Source organism: Oncorhynchus mykiss, chromosome 13, assembly GCF_013265735.2.
Source record: "Oncorhynchus mykiss isolate Arlee chromosome 13, USDA_OmykA_1.1, whole genome shotgun sequence".
NCBI lineage: Eukaryota > Metazoa > Chordata > Actinopteri > Salmoniformes > Salmonidae > Oncorhynchus > Oncorhynchus mykiss.
The window spans coordinates 13418463-13438111 of NC_048577.1; positions in this window are offsets into that span (position 1 = coordinate 13418463).

Genomic DNA, 19649 nt, shown 5'->3' on the forward strand with positions numbered 1-19649 from the left:
ATAAACACAGCTACAACTCTGCAACATAAATAACTTCAGTATTTTAGTGTTCCTCCCCTCTTCTCCTCTGTCCCTTCCTCCCTTCGTCCAGTACTGTACCGAACAAAACTTTTAAAACGAGGCCGTCAAAATCTACACAGATACAAACACAAATAGCTTCAGTATTCTAGTGTTCCCCATCTCCTCTCCTTCTTTCCTCTCCTTCCTCCCTCCCAACTTTCCTGGCAAAGAGGATTAATAGTAATGTGAGGAGCATCAGTGTGACACACAAGCACACTGTGTCCCAACGGCCAGAAATACACAAACACACACACACACACACACACACACACACACACACACACACACACACACACACACACACACACACACACACACACACACACACATACACACACACACACACATACACACACGCACACTGTGTCCCAACGGCCATGCCAGTTAGGGCACCGGAATCTAACATCCATGACGTAACCGTGGTGACCTACTTAATCATGTCATAAACTCTAAACTCCACCAACGGACACACACACACACAAGCCGCCGGGCAGCAGAGTCCTGAGTACAACAAATAAACACACACAAAGCTACTACACACTCTCACACTCTAGTCAGTAATCACATAATGGGTGAGAGGCTTTTGCTCCTCAACATTTTGCGGAAAACTTTTGGGTTCAGTTTATATAATAGTGTGGCTACAGTGTGTCATCTGTCTCTTGATAAACTAATATGCCTAACACAGTTATAATGTAATACACTATAGGCCCAGGCTTCCTGTTATGGAAATATCCATGTTAACTAATTTGGAAATAGTATAAATCTCGTCTCTAAATAGATGAACCTTTTACTGCAGTGGGTTAAATCAGGGTCACACATGGTGTTTCTTTTCTTGAAACAAAAGTACACACCTCACACACATGGTTATGGGCTCAAAAACAAGAAGACACCTGTACCATGTCAGACACACAGTTGAAATGTATTACATTTGGAGTTTGCATCCCAATATTACACATCACAGAAGACTGAAACATGACAAAAACCGTTTGACATAGAAACACCGGATTTTCGGCTGCGTTTAAAAAATAATGTTTATGAACTATGAAAAATATGAATAACATTCCACCCATGACGCCACTAAGGTCATTTGACTGCAGGAAAGGGCTACTACATGTAATTCACACATCTTACAAAGTTACATAATATATATTTTTACAGTAGGTTTAGGCTGTTATGGAAATGTCCACACAATCAATCTCATGAGAGAATAAACTAATTTGTCACAGTTTATATTTATAATCACTGCATCAGCTATAATATAAAGCTGTGTCTCTTTGTAAAGAAATACATCTACAGAATGAGACTGTCCACAGAGCCCTGTAATCAGGAGTTATTACTGTAAACTCATTGGTCTCAGGTCAGGTTGTACAAGGTATGTCTCTTGATAAAAACTAATATGTCTAGTAAAGTCCTATATATCTACACCTACTTATACACATACACCCTATATAATGTACTGCATACATACATATGTGGTGTATGTGGTATATGTCGTGTATATACTGTACAGTATATAGGGTAGGTGTAGATTTTTTGCCCCCTGTTACATCATGATTAGATTTCTTGTATACGATCGTTAAGGGTCACTAGCTCTGAAACAGTAACGGCTTTTACGTGACCGACTGGGATCCGTCCCAGAATGCATCCCACCACGACGCGGATAACAAATTATATAACAGCTTGGAAGAAGAAAATGCCTCTAGAGGAATTTGAGTCGGTTGGCACCTCAGTTGGAACATGCTGTCGATGTAAGAAATAGCACAAGCGCTTCCTTTCACTGGGATGTCAGGAACAAGATGATATTTCACAGCATGGTTACGTGATAAACGTTATAAATAGACTGTTAGCAATTATGAGTAAGTCATCAGTAAATGATGTACAATAATATCAATCAAACATTGTCAAAAGCCACAAGTCACTTTGTTGCGGTGGTAATATTTCAAAGTATTCTTACATGATGAGAATAACAGTGACCAGCTCGTATTTATAGGTTCTGTTGTTCATCATTCATTACCTGAAATAATATAAATGAAACAGTCCAAGGGCCATTCACAAGTCAATTTATAATCAATCTATTGGGAATATGGTAATATATACCCTAAAAGGTGTATTACATATTACATTCTATAACAAGCCTCGAACATAATTACAATAATCAAATCATTGCGTAATAAGCAAACATGTAAATGCAAGTCATTGACTAACCACCACAATCATTAACCATTCATTTCCTGTAATAAAAAGAATAACATCCCTCCGTCTTCCTCCATCTTCTATCAGTGAATCTATAGATATAGTAGAGAGATTAAGACATAATGGTGTTCTGTGCATCAGTTCAGGAACACAGACACCCTGTTGCTGGTGATTAGTTACCAGACAGCTATGGGCTCTATCCTAGCTTGTACATTTCCCCTCTGGCTGGGCTTATAGACGTTGCCACGGCAGCCAGTCAGTCATAGCAAGGTTATGTCCCAAATGGTATCCTATTCCCTATATAGTCCATATATTTCTGGTCAAAAGGAGTGCACTATATAGGAAATAGAGTGCCGTTTGGGACTTACTCATGGTGACATTCCGTAGAAAACCGCAGTGCTTTGTGTATGTAAGTATAGATAGACTCTACCGGTTCACTTCCCTTCTCTCTCCCTCTTTCCCCCCCATCGCTCCCCCTCTTTTTTTCAACCCTTTTTTTTCTAAAGCTGTAGTATGCAGAAGCTTGCGAAAGCAGCTCAATGGAAAAGTAGGTCATTAGGGAGGGGCAGAGAGGAGGATGAGGGTTGAGGGAAGAGAAGGGGAATTCAGAGTGAGTGGAGAGGGAGGGAGGGAGGTTACGTCACATGCCTCTGCAGTGTCAACTCGGACAAACTCATCAACGCACCCGCACGCGCGCACACGTACGCGCACATGCACGCACACGCACACGCACACACATCAGTGACTCAACCCCTATTAAACGCAGCCTCCTCACATTGTACATAGACAAATCACTATGGGTGAAACTACCTAATGCTAGAGGCCACAGACCTTGTTGACTTCCTGCTATTGTTACTGACGTAACTTCAGCTGAAGTAAAAGCAAAACAAAATGTCTTTGATGTTCACACTGATACCATCTGATAAGCTTGTGCATGTTTTGTGTGCACATTTTGATTAGGCTTGAAGGAAAGACATTTGAGCGGTTTGAGGCTAGGGGCAAAAGGTTGTAAGGAGTGCCACCATTTTGGTGCAAAGACATGTCATCATTGTAGAACAGGCAGGTTGACATTTATTGTCATGAGTCTTGTCCTGGAGTAAGAACTGAGCAATTTCCCATTAGATAGACAATTTTGACTTTGCAACTGATTATTTTTTGCTTTTTGGGTTAGGGTTAACAGTGTGGTTACGGTTAGATTTAAAATCAGATTTTGTGGCTGTGCCAGCTAGTGACCACTCTGCAGAGCTGCCTCCAGAACAAGATTCATGACAAAAAACAGTAACCTGTGTAGAACAGCCACAGGTGGGATTTGAAATGTTTGCCATGACCAGTAGCAGGAAATAAGGTAATAGGCCTACCAGTGTCCCGCCCTGTTACCCTGGGATACGCAGCACTAGAACACTGTTTTCTTTCATCAAGGAAGATTCTATTCTGCTATTCTCTTATACTCTCTCTCACACACACACACGCACACGCACACGCACACACACACACACACACACACACACACACACACACATACACACACACACACACACGCGCACACACGCACACACACACACACACACACACACACACACACATACACATACACACACACACACACACACACACACACACACACACACACACAGGTGTACAGTAGCCTATAATATAGCATTAGTGGCCCTGGTGTGGTTTCTGGGCTCCCGGTCTACCCAACTTCCTGTCTGGAAATACAGTTTAATACCGTAGAACACAGTGTAGCTGACTGTAGGTTGTGTGTGTGTGTGTGTGTGTGTGTGTGTGTGTGTGTGTGTGTGTGTGTGTGTGTGTGTGTGTGTGTGTGTGTGTGTGTGTGTGTGTGTGTGTGTGTGTGTGTGTGTGTGTGTGACTGCAGAGTGTATAGAGATCCACCCCTCGGCGAAGTGAAGCCAATGCAATGGGTCTGGGTCTGGGTCTGAGCCTGTCGTGAATAACACAACCCAGAGTTACATAACCACCACTCTGATGCTGGATGTAGGTCAGAGGGGAGGGAGGGATGGAATGAGGAGGGAGGGAGGGAGGCAGGGAGGAAAAACACAGAGTGTTAACACTGTATGTTGGTGAGTGAGTGAGTATGGAGGGGGTGAGGGAGTTTGTGAGTGCATATGCATTTTGGGTTTCTACATGTTGTCTGGGTGTGACTCAATGCAGTAAAGTAAATCAACCACAAGTAAATTCTGTACTCTGTTCTATCTCTCATATTTCCCTCCTTCTAATCTAAACCAAAGCGTGTTCTCTCAAATCAACAATCTTTGCCACTGCCTCATCTTACATGTGACGGGTGTATGTTACGCAATAGTTACTTCTTTCCACAAACAACAGTTTCCACTCTCATCTGGCTGTCAGGTCATTAGGCTGTCAGGTCATCAGGCTGTCAGGTCATCAATTAATCAATCAATCAATCAAATGTATTTATAAAGCCCTTTTTGCATCAGCAGATGTCACAAAGTGCTTATACAGAAACCCAGCCTAAAACCCCAAAGAGCAAGCAATGCAGATGTAGAAAACTCCCTAGAAATGCAGGAACCTAGGAAGAAACCTAGAGAGGAACCAGGCTCTGAGGGGTGACCAGTCCTCTTCTGGCTGTGCCGGGTGGAGATTATAAGAGTACAACCAGTAATAATCATAGTGGTTATAGAGGGTGCAACAGGAGTGTGCACCTCAGGAGGAAATGTCAGGTGGATTTTCATAGCCGAGCATTCAGAGGTCGAGACAGCAGGTGCGGTAGGGAGGGACGGAGGGGGTTCGAAAACAGCAGTTCCGGGACAAGGTAGCACGTCTGGTAAACAGGTCAGGGTTCCATAGCTGCAGGCAGAACAGCAGAAACTGGGTTAGTAGCACGACTACTAACTGGGGACGGTGACAGCCAAGAGGACTGGGGATGGGGACAGCCAAGAGGACTGGGGACGGGGACAGCCAAGAGTCGTCAGGCCAGGCATGGTCCTAGGGCTCAGGTCCTCCAGGAGGGGAGAGAGAGAGAGAGATGGGAGAAGTAGAGGGAGCATAATTAAATTCACACAGGACACCAGATAAGACAGGAGAATTACATCTGATAGGACAAACTGACCTTAGCCCCCCAGCACATAGACTATCGCAGCAGAGGCGGGGGACATGTTGCTAGTCATTTCCTCCTGGGTCCTAATGGTTCTACTGGTTAGAGAGAGGGACATGTCAACATGACTCAATTATTCAATCAAACAGATAGGAAACAAACTTTACAGTGATAGGAGAGGAACACTGTGGAACTGTTTTATATACTGAGCCAGAATGAGTGAATTCATTTGTAGAACCATTCCTTGCTAGCAAACGTTCAACTTTTATAAATTGTATGAATTACAACAAGTTAATACATCCCGAAACCCTTAGTTGCTTAGTTTCACATCCTGCTCATTTCCAATCTACTAACTTTTGTAAAACCTTTATTTTCTAATTGTAGCACATACGCTTCAGTATTAAAACATCCGGTCCTGGTCAAAAGTAGTGTATTGGAAAGGGAATCGGGGGGCATTTGGGACAAACTCTTGGTGTAGTGTAGATGTGGGTCAGGGAGGGTTGGGGTTGTTGTTGTGTAGAAATAGAGACATGCCTCTCTAACATGCTTGGCTACATGCCTGACTGCTGAGCAGTTCAGCTTACCCCTGTCTGCTGCCTAGCACCACCCATCCCCCCAAACAGTTCTCTGTAACAGTTAGGTTAGATGGCTACACTCTTAGAAAGAAGGTGCTACCTAGAACCTAAAAATGGTTCTTAGGCTATCCCGTAGGATAACCCTTTGAAGAACCATTTTTGGTTCCATGTAGAAGCCTTTACACAGAGGGTTGGAACCAAAGCGGGTTCTAACTGGAACCAAAAACGGTTCTCCTATTAGCTAACAAACCCTTTTGTAACCCTTTTTTCTAAGAGTGTAGGTGTGTGTCTGGGGGTGTTTGTGTAAGTAGATGTATGAAAACAGCCAGTATAAGCCTTACCACAACCAATACTGATAGAAAGGAGGAGAGAGAGAGTGAGACAGAGAAGGAGAAACAGAAAGAGAGAATGAAGGAAACTAAGGGAGAGAGGGAGATGGAAAGGGAGATAGAGAGAGGGAGAGAGAGGAAGAGAGAGGGGTAGAGAGGTACATTAGAGGAAGAGAGAGAGAGAGAAAGAGAGGTAGCGGTAAGTCGAGGGACAGAGAGAGATAGGGAAAGAGAGAGGAAGCGGGAGAGAGAGAGAGGGAGAGAGAGGGAGAGAGAGGGAGAGAGAGGGGTAGAGAGATAGCGTCTCATAAAAGCATTAAGGAGGGTAAGGCCTTGGGGGAGGGAGGGGCAAGGGGATATGAAGGGAGAGGGAGGAGGAGGGGGGGATCGAAGTGCTCAGTGAAATGTAGGTCAATCTTGGCCCTTCACACACAAACACTCCTTCAGATCCTAAATTGACCTTACAGTCGACAGATCTCCATGGATGTCTATTACATTAAGGGAAAGAAAGGGGGAAGAGGGGGAGAAAAGAGGGAGGAGTAGGGAGGGAAGAAAGACCTTAACCAGGCAACCCTCATCAGGCCTTACATTTTATCGGAGATGGAGAGGAAATAATTTGCTGTGACACTATGGACATAATGTGGAAACACTAAAAGCAGCACGCCAGACTAAAAAGCATTTTGACTCTAACACTTTCAACTTAATGTGGGAGCGGGATCAAAAAGGACAGCAGGTGGCAGAACCAGAGTCTGCAAAAATAGAACTAGGGGAATAGGAAGTAGGCCACTGGGCTAACTGCTGGGCTGTGTGTGTGTGTGTGTGTGTGTGTGTGTGTGTGTGTGTGTGTGTGTGTGTGTGTGTGTGTGTGTGTGTGTGTGTGTGTGTGTGTGTGTGTGTGTGTGTGTGTGTGTGTGTGTGTGTGTGTGTGTGTGTGTGTGTGTGTGTGTGTGTGTGTGTGTGTGTGTAGTATGTCATGGAGAGGCACTAACACCATCCTAGGTATGTTGGCATTTACAGATCCAACACATGATACTCACACTATGCCCATTCCATGCCTACTGCCTCTAGGACTGCCAATCAACTGTATGTTCTACTCTGTCACTACAGCAGGAAAGTGTATAGAGAATGACCCAGCTATCTCATTCCAAACATTGATCTGTGTTTTTACGTTTTTGGAACATATTACTATTATATGTTTGTACCATATCCGTTGGCCTATACCAGGTTCTCCAATCCTGTTCCTGGAGAGTTAACCTCCTGTAGGTTCTCTTCAACCCCAGTTGTAACTAACCTGATTCAGCTTTTCAACCAGCTAATTATTATAATCATGTGTGCTAGATTTGGGTTGGAGTGAAAACCTACAGGATGGTAGCTCTCCAGGAACAGGGTTGGAGAGCCCTGGCATATACACTGAGTGTACAAAACAGTAAGAACACCAGTCTCAACGTCAACAGTGAAGAGGCGACTCCGGGATCCTGGCCTTCTAGGCAGAGTTCCTCTGTCCAGTGTCTGTGTTCTTTTGCCCATCTAAGTATTTTCTTTTTATTGGCCAGTCTGAGATATGGCTTTTTCTTTGCATCTGCCTAGAAGGCCAGCATCCTGGAGTTTCCTCTTCACTGTTGACGGTGAGACTGGTGTTCTGCGGGTACTATTTAATGAAGCTGCCAGTTGAGGACTTGTGAAGCGTCTGTTTCTCAAATTAGACATTCTATTGTACTTGTCCCCTTGCTCAGTTGTGCACCGGGGCCTCCCACTCCCCTTTCTATTCTGGTTAGAGCCTGTTTGCGCTGTTCTGTGAAGGGAGTAGTACACAGCGTTGTACGAGAACTTCAGTTTCTTGGCAAATTCTCCTATGGAATAGCCTTCATTTCACAGAACAAGAATAGACTGACGAGTTTCAGAAGAAAGTTATTTGTTTCTGGCCATTTTGAGCCTGTAATCAAACCCACAAATGCTAATGCTCCAGATACTCAACTAGTCTAAAGAAGGCCAGTTTTATTGCTTCTTTAACCAGAACAACAGTTTTCAGATGTGCTAACATAATTGCAAAAGGGTTTTCTAATGATCAATTAGCCTTTTAAAATGATAAACTTGGATCAGCTAACACAACGTACCATTGGAACACAGGAGTGATGGTTGCTGATAATGGCCGTCTGTACGCCTATGTAGATATTCCATTAATGTGCTTTTCTGTTAAAAACAAGGACATTTCTAAGTGACGCCAAACTTTTGAATGGTAGTGTATATGTTTACATTACTTATTTGATTGATTTCCCACCATTTTATAAGTCAGAACACAGCAATCCATACCTTCCAAGGACCATGTAAACGTCCCTGGCTAATAAACTTGTATTTGCCTCCCTCTGGTGGCCGACTACATCATTACATCCATTTATATCACTTCACTGCAATGTTACTTCAAAGGGGTGATCCTTAGATAAACATTTATCCAGCTTGACAGCACAGACATGGCAGAGCAGTCTTTCATAGCTCTACGAGAAACAATGCCACCTACGAACTTCCTTAAACTTAAAATAAGTAAATAAGTAATTTTGTGTGGAAGTCAAACAATTGCTTTATGTCGGCGGCAGAACGACAAAATCGAGACATTTACATAGCCCTTCTCCTCTTGTCTATAGGAGGAAAGAACGCTGTTTAAATGGCCCAAATGTTGATTTAGACTTTCACAAATTTGATAGAATTTGACTATCACTAATGTGATATGTGTTTGGTAAAGTAATAAACAAGGTAGATGTAGATGTTTTAAAACAGATTAGAACTATATATGGACATATTATAAAGGATGAAAAGGCTTATTCATTCACAATGTTTTTCTAATATCATATCATCATATTTCTATGCTTTATGGTACTTTTATTGTGTACTAGATCATATGGGTTGAAAAGTGTTTTTTTTCTGAGACAAACAATCCCAGTTGAAAGCCAAGGGGGGACACTAATTATTTAATAAAATATTGCCCTCTTGCTAGATTGATGACTAAAACCATAGCGAAACAGTGCAAAAGGGCTGGTTTCCCCCCCTTCATCTACACTGATTGAAGTGGATTTAACAAGTGACATCAATGAGCTTTCTCCTGGATTCACCTGGTCAGTCTATGTCATGCTCTTAATGTTTTGTACAGTCACTATATATGCCTATATGACTCAATCTGCTGTATATTGTCAATAATACCCCACATATCTGCTGTAGTTATGTATTACACAATTGTAATGTGTAGATATAAATATGTATTTAGGTCTGTAATGTATTGCATTTCCATTGGCCTATATACAGTATATTTGTATGTACAGTAACAGTACGACCCCATTCCAATATCTACACTAGCATATTCATTTGAATGAAGCAATGTATTGGGCATGCTGCTGCATGCATTTTAAGTGGCATGCTAGTGTGAAGACAGGAACATACTGTAACTTCTGAAATTGAAGCGTGTTAACCCTCACAACGTCGCCGGCCAGATGGCGTCCCAAGCCGCATCCTCAGAGCATGTGCAGACCAGCTCGCTGGAGTGTTGCGGACATATTCAATCTCTCCCTATCCCAATCAGTTGTCCCTACCTGCTTCAAGATGTCCACCATTGTTCCTGTATCCAAGAAAGTAAAAGTAACTGAACTAAATGACTATCGTCCCATAGTACTCACTTCGGTCATCATGAAGTGCTTTAAGAGGCTAGTTAAGGATCATATCACCTCCACATTACCCTACACCCTAGACCTACTACAATTTTCATGCCGCCCAAACAGATCCCAAGGATGATGCCATCGCACTGCCCTATTCAATAGGAATACCTACAGTGTGCAAGAATGCTGTTCAATGACTACAGCTCAGCGTTCAACACCATAGTCCCCTTCAAGCTCATCCCTAAGCTCAGGGCCCTGGGTCTGAACCCCGCCCTATCTCACTGGGACCTGGACTTCGAGGTGGTGAAGGTAGGAAACAACACCTCCGCTATGCTGATCCTCAACACGGGGGCCCCACAAGGGTGTGTGCTCAGCCCCCTCCTGTACTCCCTGTTCACCCATGACTGCGTGGCCATGCACGTCTCCAACTCAAGCATCAAGTTTGCAGATGACATTACAGTGGTACGTCTGATTACCACAACGACAAGAAAGCCTACAGGGAGGAGGTGAGGGACAGGAAAATAACCTTTCCCTAAAAGTAAACAAAACTAAAAGAGCTGAACATGGATTACAAGAGACAGCAGAGAAAGTACACCCTATCCACATTGACAGTGGAGGGTGAAAAGCTTCAAGTTCCTCAGTGTGCACATCACTGACAACCTGAAATTGTCCATCCACACAGGCAGTGTGGTAAGAGGAACTGTTGCGCCTTCTTTACCACACTGTCTAGGACCCCCTAGGAAACTCACAAACTTCTACAGATGCACCATTGAGAGCATCCTGTCGGGCTGTAGCACCGCCTGGTATGCCAATTTGGCAGTCCGCAACCGCAGAGCTCTCCAGAGGGTGGTGCGGTCAGCCCAACGTATAACCAGGGGAACACTAGCTTCAGGATATCTACAGCAGTGGTTCCCAAACTGTCAGCCATTGCATACCATAGATAGCTATTTATAACTTGTCAGAAATGTCCAGATCAACTAGCCCAAGTCAGCTATCATGTTTTAGCTAGATTTTTTATCCCACAAATTTTGTTGTAATGTTTGAGTCACACACAAAAAAATAGCTTATAAACGGCAAAAAAATTCTGCGCCCCACAACAAAATGTGTAGAATTGCAGGAAATAAGCTATAAACCTGCAGAATGTTATTTCTACCAATAAGAGGGTTGTGAACAGTTTGTGTCATGAACAGTGCTTGTGCCGATAGAAATGCACGTGCGCAGAGGCGGGATGTTCCCCAATGCTGGAAGGTGGACCTGAGTGAAACAGTTTGGGAACCCCCAATCTACAGCACCTGTTGTCACAGGGAGGCCAAGAAGATCATCAAGGACCTCAGCCACCCAAACCACTGCCTGTTCACCCTGCACAACCTAGAAGGCGGAGACAGTACAGGTGCATCAAAGCTGGGAGAGAGAGACTGAAAAACAGCTTCTATCTCCAGGCCTGTTAAATAGTCACCACTAGCCGGCCTCTGCCCAGTAACCTGCCCTGAACTTACTCAGTGAGTACTCCACCCTGCACCTTAAAGACTGCTGCGTCATGCTTGGAATTGCGCATTGCGATCTTAGGTTTGTGTGCGACTACTCGGCCATGGAAACCCATTTCATGAAGCTCCTGATGAACAGTTATTATGCCGATGTTGCTTCCAGGGCTGTTTGGAATTCTGTAGTTAGTGTTGCAAGCGAGGACCATTTCTAGACGCTACACGCTACACGCTTCAGCACTCAGCGGGCCCATTCTGCGAGCTTGTGTGGCCTACCATGTCGCGGCTGAGCTGTTGTTGCTCCTAGACATTTCCACTTCACATTAACAGCACTTACAGTTGACCGGGGCAGCTCTAGCAGGGCAGAAATGTGACAAACGGACTTGTTGGAAAAGGTGGCATCCTATGGCAGTGCCACATTGAAATTCGCTGAACTCTTCAGTACGGCCATTCTACTACCAATGTTTGTCTTTGGAGATTGCATGGCTGTGTGCTTGATTGTATACACCTGTCAGCAATGGGAGTGGCTGAAATAGCCGAATCCACTAATTTGACGAGGCGTCCACATCATTTTGGTGATTTACTGTAGTTTCAAGCATAGTGTTAGCTGCATCATGTTATGAGTATGCTTGTAATCGTTAAGGACTGAGGAGTTTTTCTGGATATTTTTTTTTAACAGAATGTAGGTAAGCACAGGCATAAACCTGGATCAGTCTGCTTTCCACCAGACACTGGGAGAATAATTCACCTTACAGCAGGACAATCGCCTAAAACACAAGACCAAATCTTGACTGGAGTTGGTTACCAAGAAGACAGTGAATGTTCCTGAGTGTCCGAGATACAGTTTTGACTTAAATCTGCAATGAAAATCTATGGCAAGACCTGAAAATGGTTGTCTAGCAATGACCAACAACCACTTTGACAGAGTTTGAAGAATTTTGAAAATAATAAAAAGGCAAATGTTGCACAATCCAGGTGTGTAAAAATCTTAGAGACTTACCCAGAAAGACTCACAGCTGTAATCACTGACAAAGGTGATTTTAACATGTATTGACACAGGGGGTTGAATACTTGTCTAACCAAGATACAGTATATCAGTGTTTTATTGTTCACCTTTTATTTTACAAATGTTAGAATTTTACTTCGACTTTGACAGAGTATTGTGTGTAAATCGTTGACGAAAAAATGTAAATGAAATCCATTTTAATCCCACTTTGTAACACAACAAAATATGGAAAAAGAGTGTGAATACTTTCTGAAGGCACTGCAGTCATTAACACTGGTCACTTTAATAAGGTTTACCCACTGGCTTACACACTGATTTCTATACTGTATTCTAGTGAAGGCTCATCCTATATAACTAATGCTGTACACACATTTTCTATTCATATACTGTCCATACAGTATATACACACCGGCATTTATTCTGGACTCTGATATATTCTGGACTCTGATATATTCTGGACTCTGATATATTCTGGACTCTGATATATTCTGGACTCTGATATATTGCTCATTCTGATATTTCTTCATTTTGATTTGGGTAATTTGTGTGTATTGTATTGTTTGGTATTTACTTCACTGTTGGAGCTAGAAACATAAGGATTTCGCTGCACTGGGGATAACATCTGCAAAATATGTTCAAATCAAATTTGATTTGGCTCCATCTATTAGCCAACGGTAACCTACAGTAAGACCAGTCAGTGTGACTGGGTGCTAATAGTCATGTGTCTAAGTAGTGTCAGCCTGTTGACAGTGATGGACTCCATGAGGTTATGCAATGTTATCTCCAAAAGCCTAAGTACATGTAGGCCTTCAGTATAAGTCAGCCTATTAGCCAGCAGAAGCTTATGTCTTATGTGTTGAAGTTCTAGTAGTAACCAGGGCTGGACTAACGTATTTGGGGCCCCGGGGCATCTACCGCTAGAGGGCCCCCCAACTCCCAAAACTTCCTGCATTTCAACACATTTTGCCATTGGGCAGAGTGAGAAATTTGCGGTTATATAATGCTATTCTACACATTTTTCCATGAAGCTGAGAGAAAATGGTGCTGTTTTACAGCCAATTTCCTGCAAATCTACACATTTTGTCAGGAGGCGGAGAGAAAAAGTTGCCGTTTTAAGCTAATTTCCTACAATTCTACACATTTTGGCATTATGCTTATGACGTGTTCATATGCTATCTGGGTGGCCCCCAACCATCAACTAAAAACCCTGCTTGGCCTTTCGGTAATCCAGCGCTGGTAGTAACCAGCCAGCGTGTTGACAGTCAGTGATGGAATCCATGATGTTCGCTGAATTCTCTATAAGCCTAAGTAGGCCTACAGTACATTTGTATGTACAGTATATGTCTCAACCTACTTGCCAGCAGTACACAGTATATTCCATGGTTAAGTAGTAGCCAGCCTGAACACAGTCAGTGATGGACTATATTTGTATGCACAGTACAAGTCAACTTAATAGCCCGCGGTAGCTTATGTGTTGAAGTAGTAACCAGCGTGTTGACAGTCAGTGATGGATACCATGGTGGGTCTATAACCAGATTAGCTGTTTAGATTAGTCTCAGCCTTCTACTCCATCTGGCTGTTACACACACACACGTCATGAAAAGACACATCCACAGGCCCCAACCACCCGCTGTTACGGGACATAACAGGCGTTTTGCTTTCGCCCCATATCTGCATCATGCAACTAAACAAGCACACACACCATCAGCAGCAGCAGACACATGTATCCAGCCACACATGCACCCAGGCATACACAGATGTACATGAAAGGGACACACACACATGTAAACACACCACCCACTCACACACACACACACACACACACACACACACACACACACACACACACACACACACACACACACACACACACACACACACACACACACACACACACACACACACACACACACACACAGGCCTACAGACACACATGGACAGACACATAGACAGAAACACACACACACACGCACATAGACTGATCTCTGATCAAGACTGGTCCTGAGTTTTCAATCATGGTTGAATAAATTAGAGACATAATAAATACAGATCTACTTTAAATAAAGGTCAGCGTCCCAAACACCACTCTATTCCCTATACACTGAGTATACAAAACATTTAGGACACCTGCTCTTTCCATGACATACAGTGCATTCAGAACCCTTCCCTTTTTCCACATTTTGTTACATTACAGCCTTGCTTGTAGTGTCATACCCAAGAGGCTGTAATCGCTGCCAAAGCTGCTTCAACAAAATAAGTAAAAGGTCTGAAAACTTTTTTTACTTGTAATGAACGTGCATTTCTAAAAACCTTTCCTTTGTCATTATGAGGTACTGTGTGTAGATTGATGAGGGGAAAACAACATGTTAAACATTTTAAAATAAGGCCGGTAACGTAACAAAATGTAGAGAAATTCAATGGGTCTGCATACTTTACGAATGCACGGTAGACTGACCAGGTCAAAGCTATGATCCCTTATTGAGATCACTTGTTAAATCCACTTCAATCAGTGTAGATGAAGGGGAGGAGACAAGTTAGAGAAGGATTTTTAAACCTTGAGACATGGATTGTGTCTGTGTGCCGTTACAGAGGGTCAATGGGCAGGACAAGAGATTTAAGTGCTTTTGAACGGGGTACTGTATGGTAGTAGGTGCCAGGCACACCGGTTTGTTTCAACAACTGCAACACGGCTGGGTTTTTCACACTCAACAGTTTCCTGTGTGTATCAAGAATGGTCCACCAGCCAAAGGACATCCAGTCAACTTGATACAATTGTGTGAAGGACTGGAGTCAACATGGGCCAGCATCCCTGTGGAACGCTTTCGACACCTTGTAGAGTCAACATGGGCCAGCATCCCTGTGGAACGCTTTCGACACCTTGTAGAGTACGTCTCGACGAATTGAGGCTGTTTTGAGGGCAAAGGGGGGTGCAACTCAATATTAGGAAAGTGTTCCTAATGTTTGGTATACTTTTGACAATGGCCCTGGTAAAAAAAAAAAATTGCACTATATTGGGAATAGGGTGCCATTTGGGACACAAGCATGATCAGTGTGTTAGGGTCCAACTGGCTGGAATAGGTGACGCACGACTCTGGACCACAGCTGTCAGTCTGTCTCTATGGACGGAAATAGAGCACTGGGGCACACAGGCAGGCGCGTGTGTGTGTGTGTGATGGACACACACACTCTCTCTCCCTGTAATGGAAGCAGCCTAACTGGGTTAGAGCAGGCATGTTCACGTGGAGCGAGGAGGAGGCCAGTCAGTCATTATGTCAGTGGGGCAGCCTGACACGGATCCACGTACAGGTAATAAGGTGAAGTTACACAGTGGGAAGGATAAAGGAGGTTACATACACAGATTACACACACCAGTGGTGTAGCGGAGGGTAAATGCATGAATATGCCTCTTACGCACCTTTTGTATTGAGCATCACTGTTTACCCTCCAACCGTGGAAAAATGCTATGAAAACAGAAGGACGGTTACTTTATTCACCATGAAAACCGCAAACGGCCAGAAGCGTTTACCCACCTATTTTTATTTTTACTGATATACACACACACACTCACGACCACACACACACACACACACACACACACTAAAAGTCAGTCAGTGGGGCAGCCTGATACTGATCTGTAAAATGACACACTGGGAGCTCTAAAATAGGCTACATAAATACGCACAGACTCCCACACAATCAGACGGAACAGAACTACTCCTACAAAGGCCCAGGTAGTCAGTCAGTCAGTGGGGCAGCCTGATACTGATCTGTAAAATGACACACTGGTAGCTTTAAAATAGGCTACATAAACACACACAGACTCCCACACAATCAGACGGAACATAACTACTCCTACAAAGGCCCAGGTAGTCAGTCAGTCAGTGGCTCAGTGTCAGTAGGGCAGCTTCACACCGATCCACAGGTAGTCAGTCAGTCAGTGGCTCAGTGTCAGTAGGGCAGCTTCACACCGATCCACAGGTAGTCAGTCAGTCAGTGGCTCAGTGTCAGTAGGGCAGCTTCACACCGATCCACAGGTAGTCATATAAAGTCACACTCTCCATAGAGGCTACATATGACCCACAAACTCTCTCTAACACACACGTTCAAACCTCACAGAAATACACAATACAAAAGCACAACACAAATACAAACCACATACAGAATATTATCCTATCAATTATCTTCCAATGTCATTTTTCCTTTTTTCCAAATCTTACCCAAACAAGCTTGAACACCTGCCTACTACTCAGACTGTTCATAAGCCCACACACCGAGTTTAAATAGAAATATGAAGGTAGAAGGGGAGTGGGGATAGGGGAAAGGTTAGAGGGAGACAGAGAGCAGGTTGGGTTAGAGAGGGGGTAGAGAGAGGGATAGGGGAAAGGTTGGAGGGAGACCGAGAGCGGGCTGGGTTAGAGGGGGGTAGAGAGAGGGATAGGGGAAAGGTTGGAGGGAGACAGAGAGCAGGCTGGGTTAGAGGGGGGTAGAGAGAGGGATAGGGGAAAGGTTAGAGAGGGATAGAGAGAGGGATAGGGGAAAGGTTGAGGGGGACAGAGAGCGGGCTGGGTTAGAGAGGCGTAGAGAGAGGGATAGGGGAAAGGTTGGAGGGAGACAGAGTGGGCTGGGTTAGAGGGGGATAGAGAGAGGGATAGGGGAAAGGTTAGAGAGGGATAGAGAGAGGGATAGGGGAAAGGTTGAGGGGGACAGAGAGCGGGCTGGGTTAGAGAGGCGTAGAGAGAGGGATAGGGGAAAGGTTGGAGGGAGACAGAGAGCGGGCTGGGTTAGAGGGGGATAGAGAGAGGGATAGGGGAAAGGTTGGAGGGAGACAGAGTGGGCTGGGTTAGAGGGGGATAGAGAGAGGGATAGGGGAAAGGTTAGAGAGGGATAGAGAGCGGGCTGGGTTAGAGGGGGGTAGAGAGAGGGATAGGGGAAAGGTTAGAGGGGGACAGAGAGCGGGCTGGGTTAGAGGGGGATAGAGAGAGGGATAGGGGAAAGGTTAGAGAGGAATAGGGGAAAGGTTAGAGAGGGATAGAGAGCGGGCTGGGTTAGAGGGGGGTAGAGAGAGGGATAGGGGAAAGGTTAGAGGGGGACAGAGAGCGGGCTGGGTTAGAGGGGGGTAGAGAGAGGGATAGGGGAAAGGTTAGAGGGGGACAGAGAGCGGGCTGGGTTAGAGGGGGGTAGAGAGAGGTATAGGGGAAAGGTTGGAGAGGGATAGAGAGAGGGAAAGGTTTGAGGGGGATAGAGAGAGGGATAGGGGAAAGGTTAGAGAGGGATAGGGGAAAGGTTAGAGAGGGATAGAGAGAGGGATATGGGAAAGGTTGGAGAGGGATAGAGAGAGGGATAGGGGAAAGGTTTGAGAGGGATAGAGAGAGGGATAGGGGAAAGGTTGGAGAGGGATAGGGGAAAGGTTAGAGGGGGGAGAAGACACATGAGGTCAAAGTCTGTTTTAGGTGGGCGCCAATGTGCCGAGGGTGAGTGTGAGGCAAGTGTTTACAGTAAAGAGGCAAGTACTTTGCATCAGGGTTGTGTAAAACCCTCCCACTCACCCTCACAAACTGCACACATACTGCCTCCCTCCATTCACTCCAAAAAGTGAATTCAATTCCATTTTTATTTTTACAACTTCAAAATCAAACAGGATTCTTCACACTCATCTGCAACCCCAACCCTAACCCTGACCTAAACCCATGTTTTACATTCATACAAAACCCCAACCCTAACCCTGACCTAAACCCATGTTTTACATCCATACACAACCCAACCCTAAACCTGACCTAAACCCATGTTTTACATTCATACAAAACCCCAACCCTAACCCTGACCTAAACCCATGTTTTACATCCATACACAACCCAACCCTAAACCTGACCTAAACCCATGTTTTACATCCATACACAACCCAACCCTAACCCTGACCTAAACCCATGTTTTACATCCATACACAACCCTAACCCTAAACCTGACCTAAACCCATGTTTTACATCCATACACAACCCAACCCTAACCCTGACCTAAACCCATGTTTTACATCCATACACAACCCCAACCCTAACCCTGACCTAAACCAATGTTTTACATCCATACACAACCCAACCCTAACCCTGACCTAAACCCATGTTTTACATCCATACACAACCCTAACCCTAAACCTGACCTAAACCAATGTTTTACATCCATACACAACCCCAACCTCAACCCTAAACCTGACCTAAACCCATGTTTTACATCCATACACAACCCAACCCAACCCTGACCTAAACCAATGTTTTACATCCATACACAACCCTAACCCTAAACCTGACCTAAACCCATGTTTTACATCCACACACAACCCCAACCCTAAACCTGACCTAAACCAATGTTTTACATCCATACACAACCCCAACCCTAAACCTGACCTAAACCCATGTTTTACATCCATACACAACCCAACCCTAAACCTGACCTAAACCAATGTTTTACATCCATACAAAACCCAACCCTAAACCTGACCTAAACCCATGTTTTACATCCATACACAACCCAACCCTAAACCTGACCTAAACCCATGTTTTACATCCATACACAACCCTAACCCTAAACCTGACCTAAACCCAGGTTTTACATCCATACACAACCCAACCCTAAACCTGACCTAAACCCATGTTTTACATCCATACACAACCCCAACCCTAAACCTGACCTAAACCAATGTTTTACATCCATACACAACCCCAACCCTAAACCTGACCTAAACCAATGTTTTACATCCATACACAACCCAACCCTAAACCTGACCTAAACCCATGTTTTACATCCATACACAACCCAACCCAACCCTAACCCTGACCTAAACCAATGTTTTACATCCATTCACTACTCTAACCCTAAACCTGACCTAAACCCATGTTTTACATCCACACACACACGATGAGCATTCAGAGGTTAAAATGGAGGCCTGGTTCATGGTAATGAGGACCTGTGAAGACCACAACATCGACCACCACCAAGAAGGACCACCACCACCCCCCCCTCACACAAGGAATGTGCTAGACAGGGTCATGACCTTTGGAATGCTGCGGTCGCCAGACAGCGGTCACAGGGGGGAAGGGAGGCCCTTATTTCCTTATTTGGGGTGGATACTTAGAAGAGGCGTGTGATGTCTCGGCCCTGACGGACGGTCATTTGGTTTGTTTCTATCTATAAGGGGCTCACATGAGCATCTGTCACTTTGACCTCTGACCTCTGTTTGGTATCCATGATGAGAAGGTCAGAGTGGAGGAGGGGGAGGGAGAGTGGCTGAGACGGG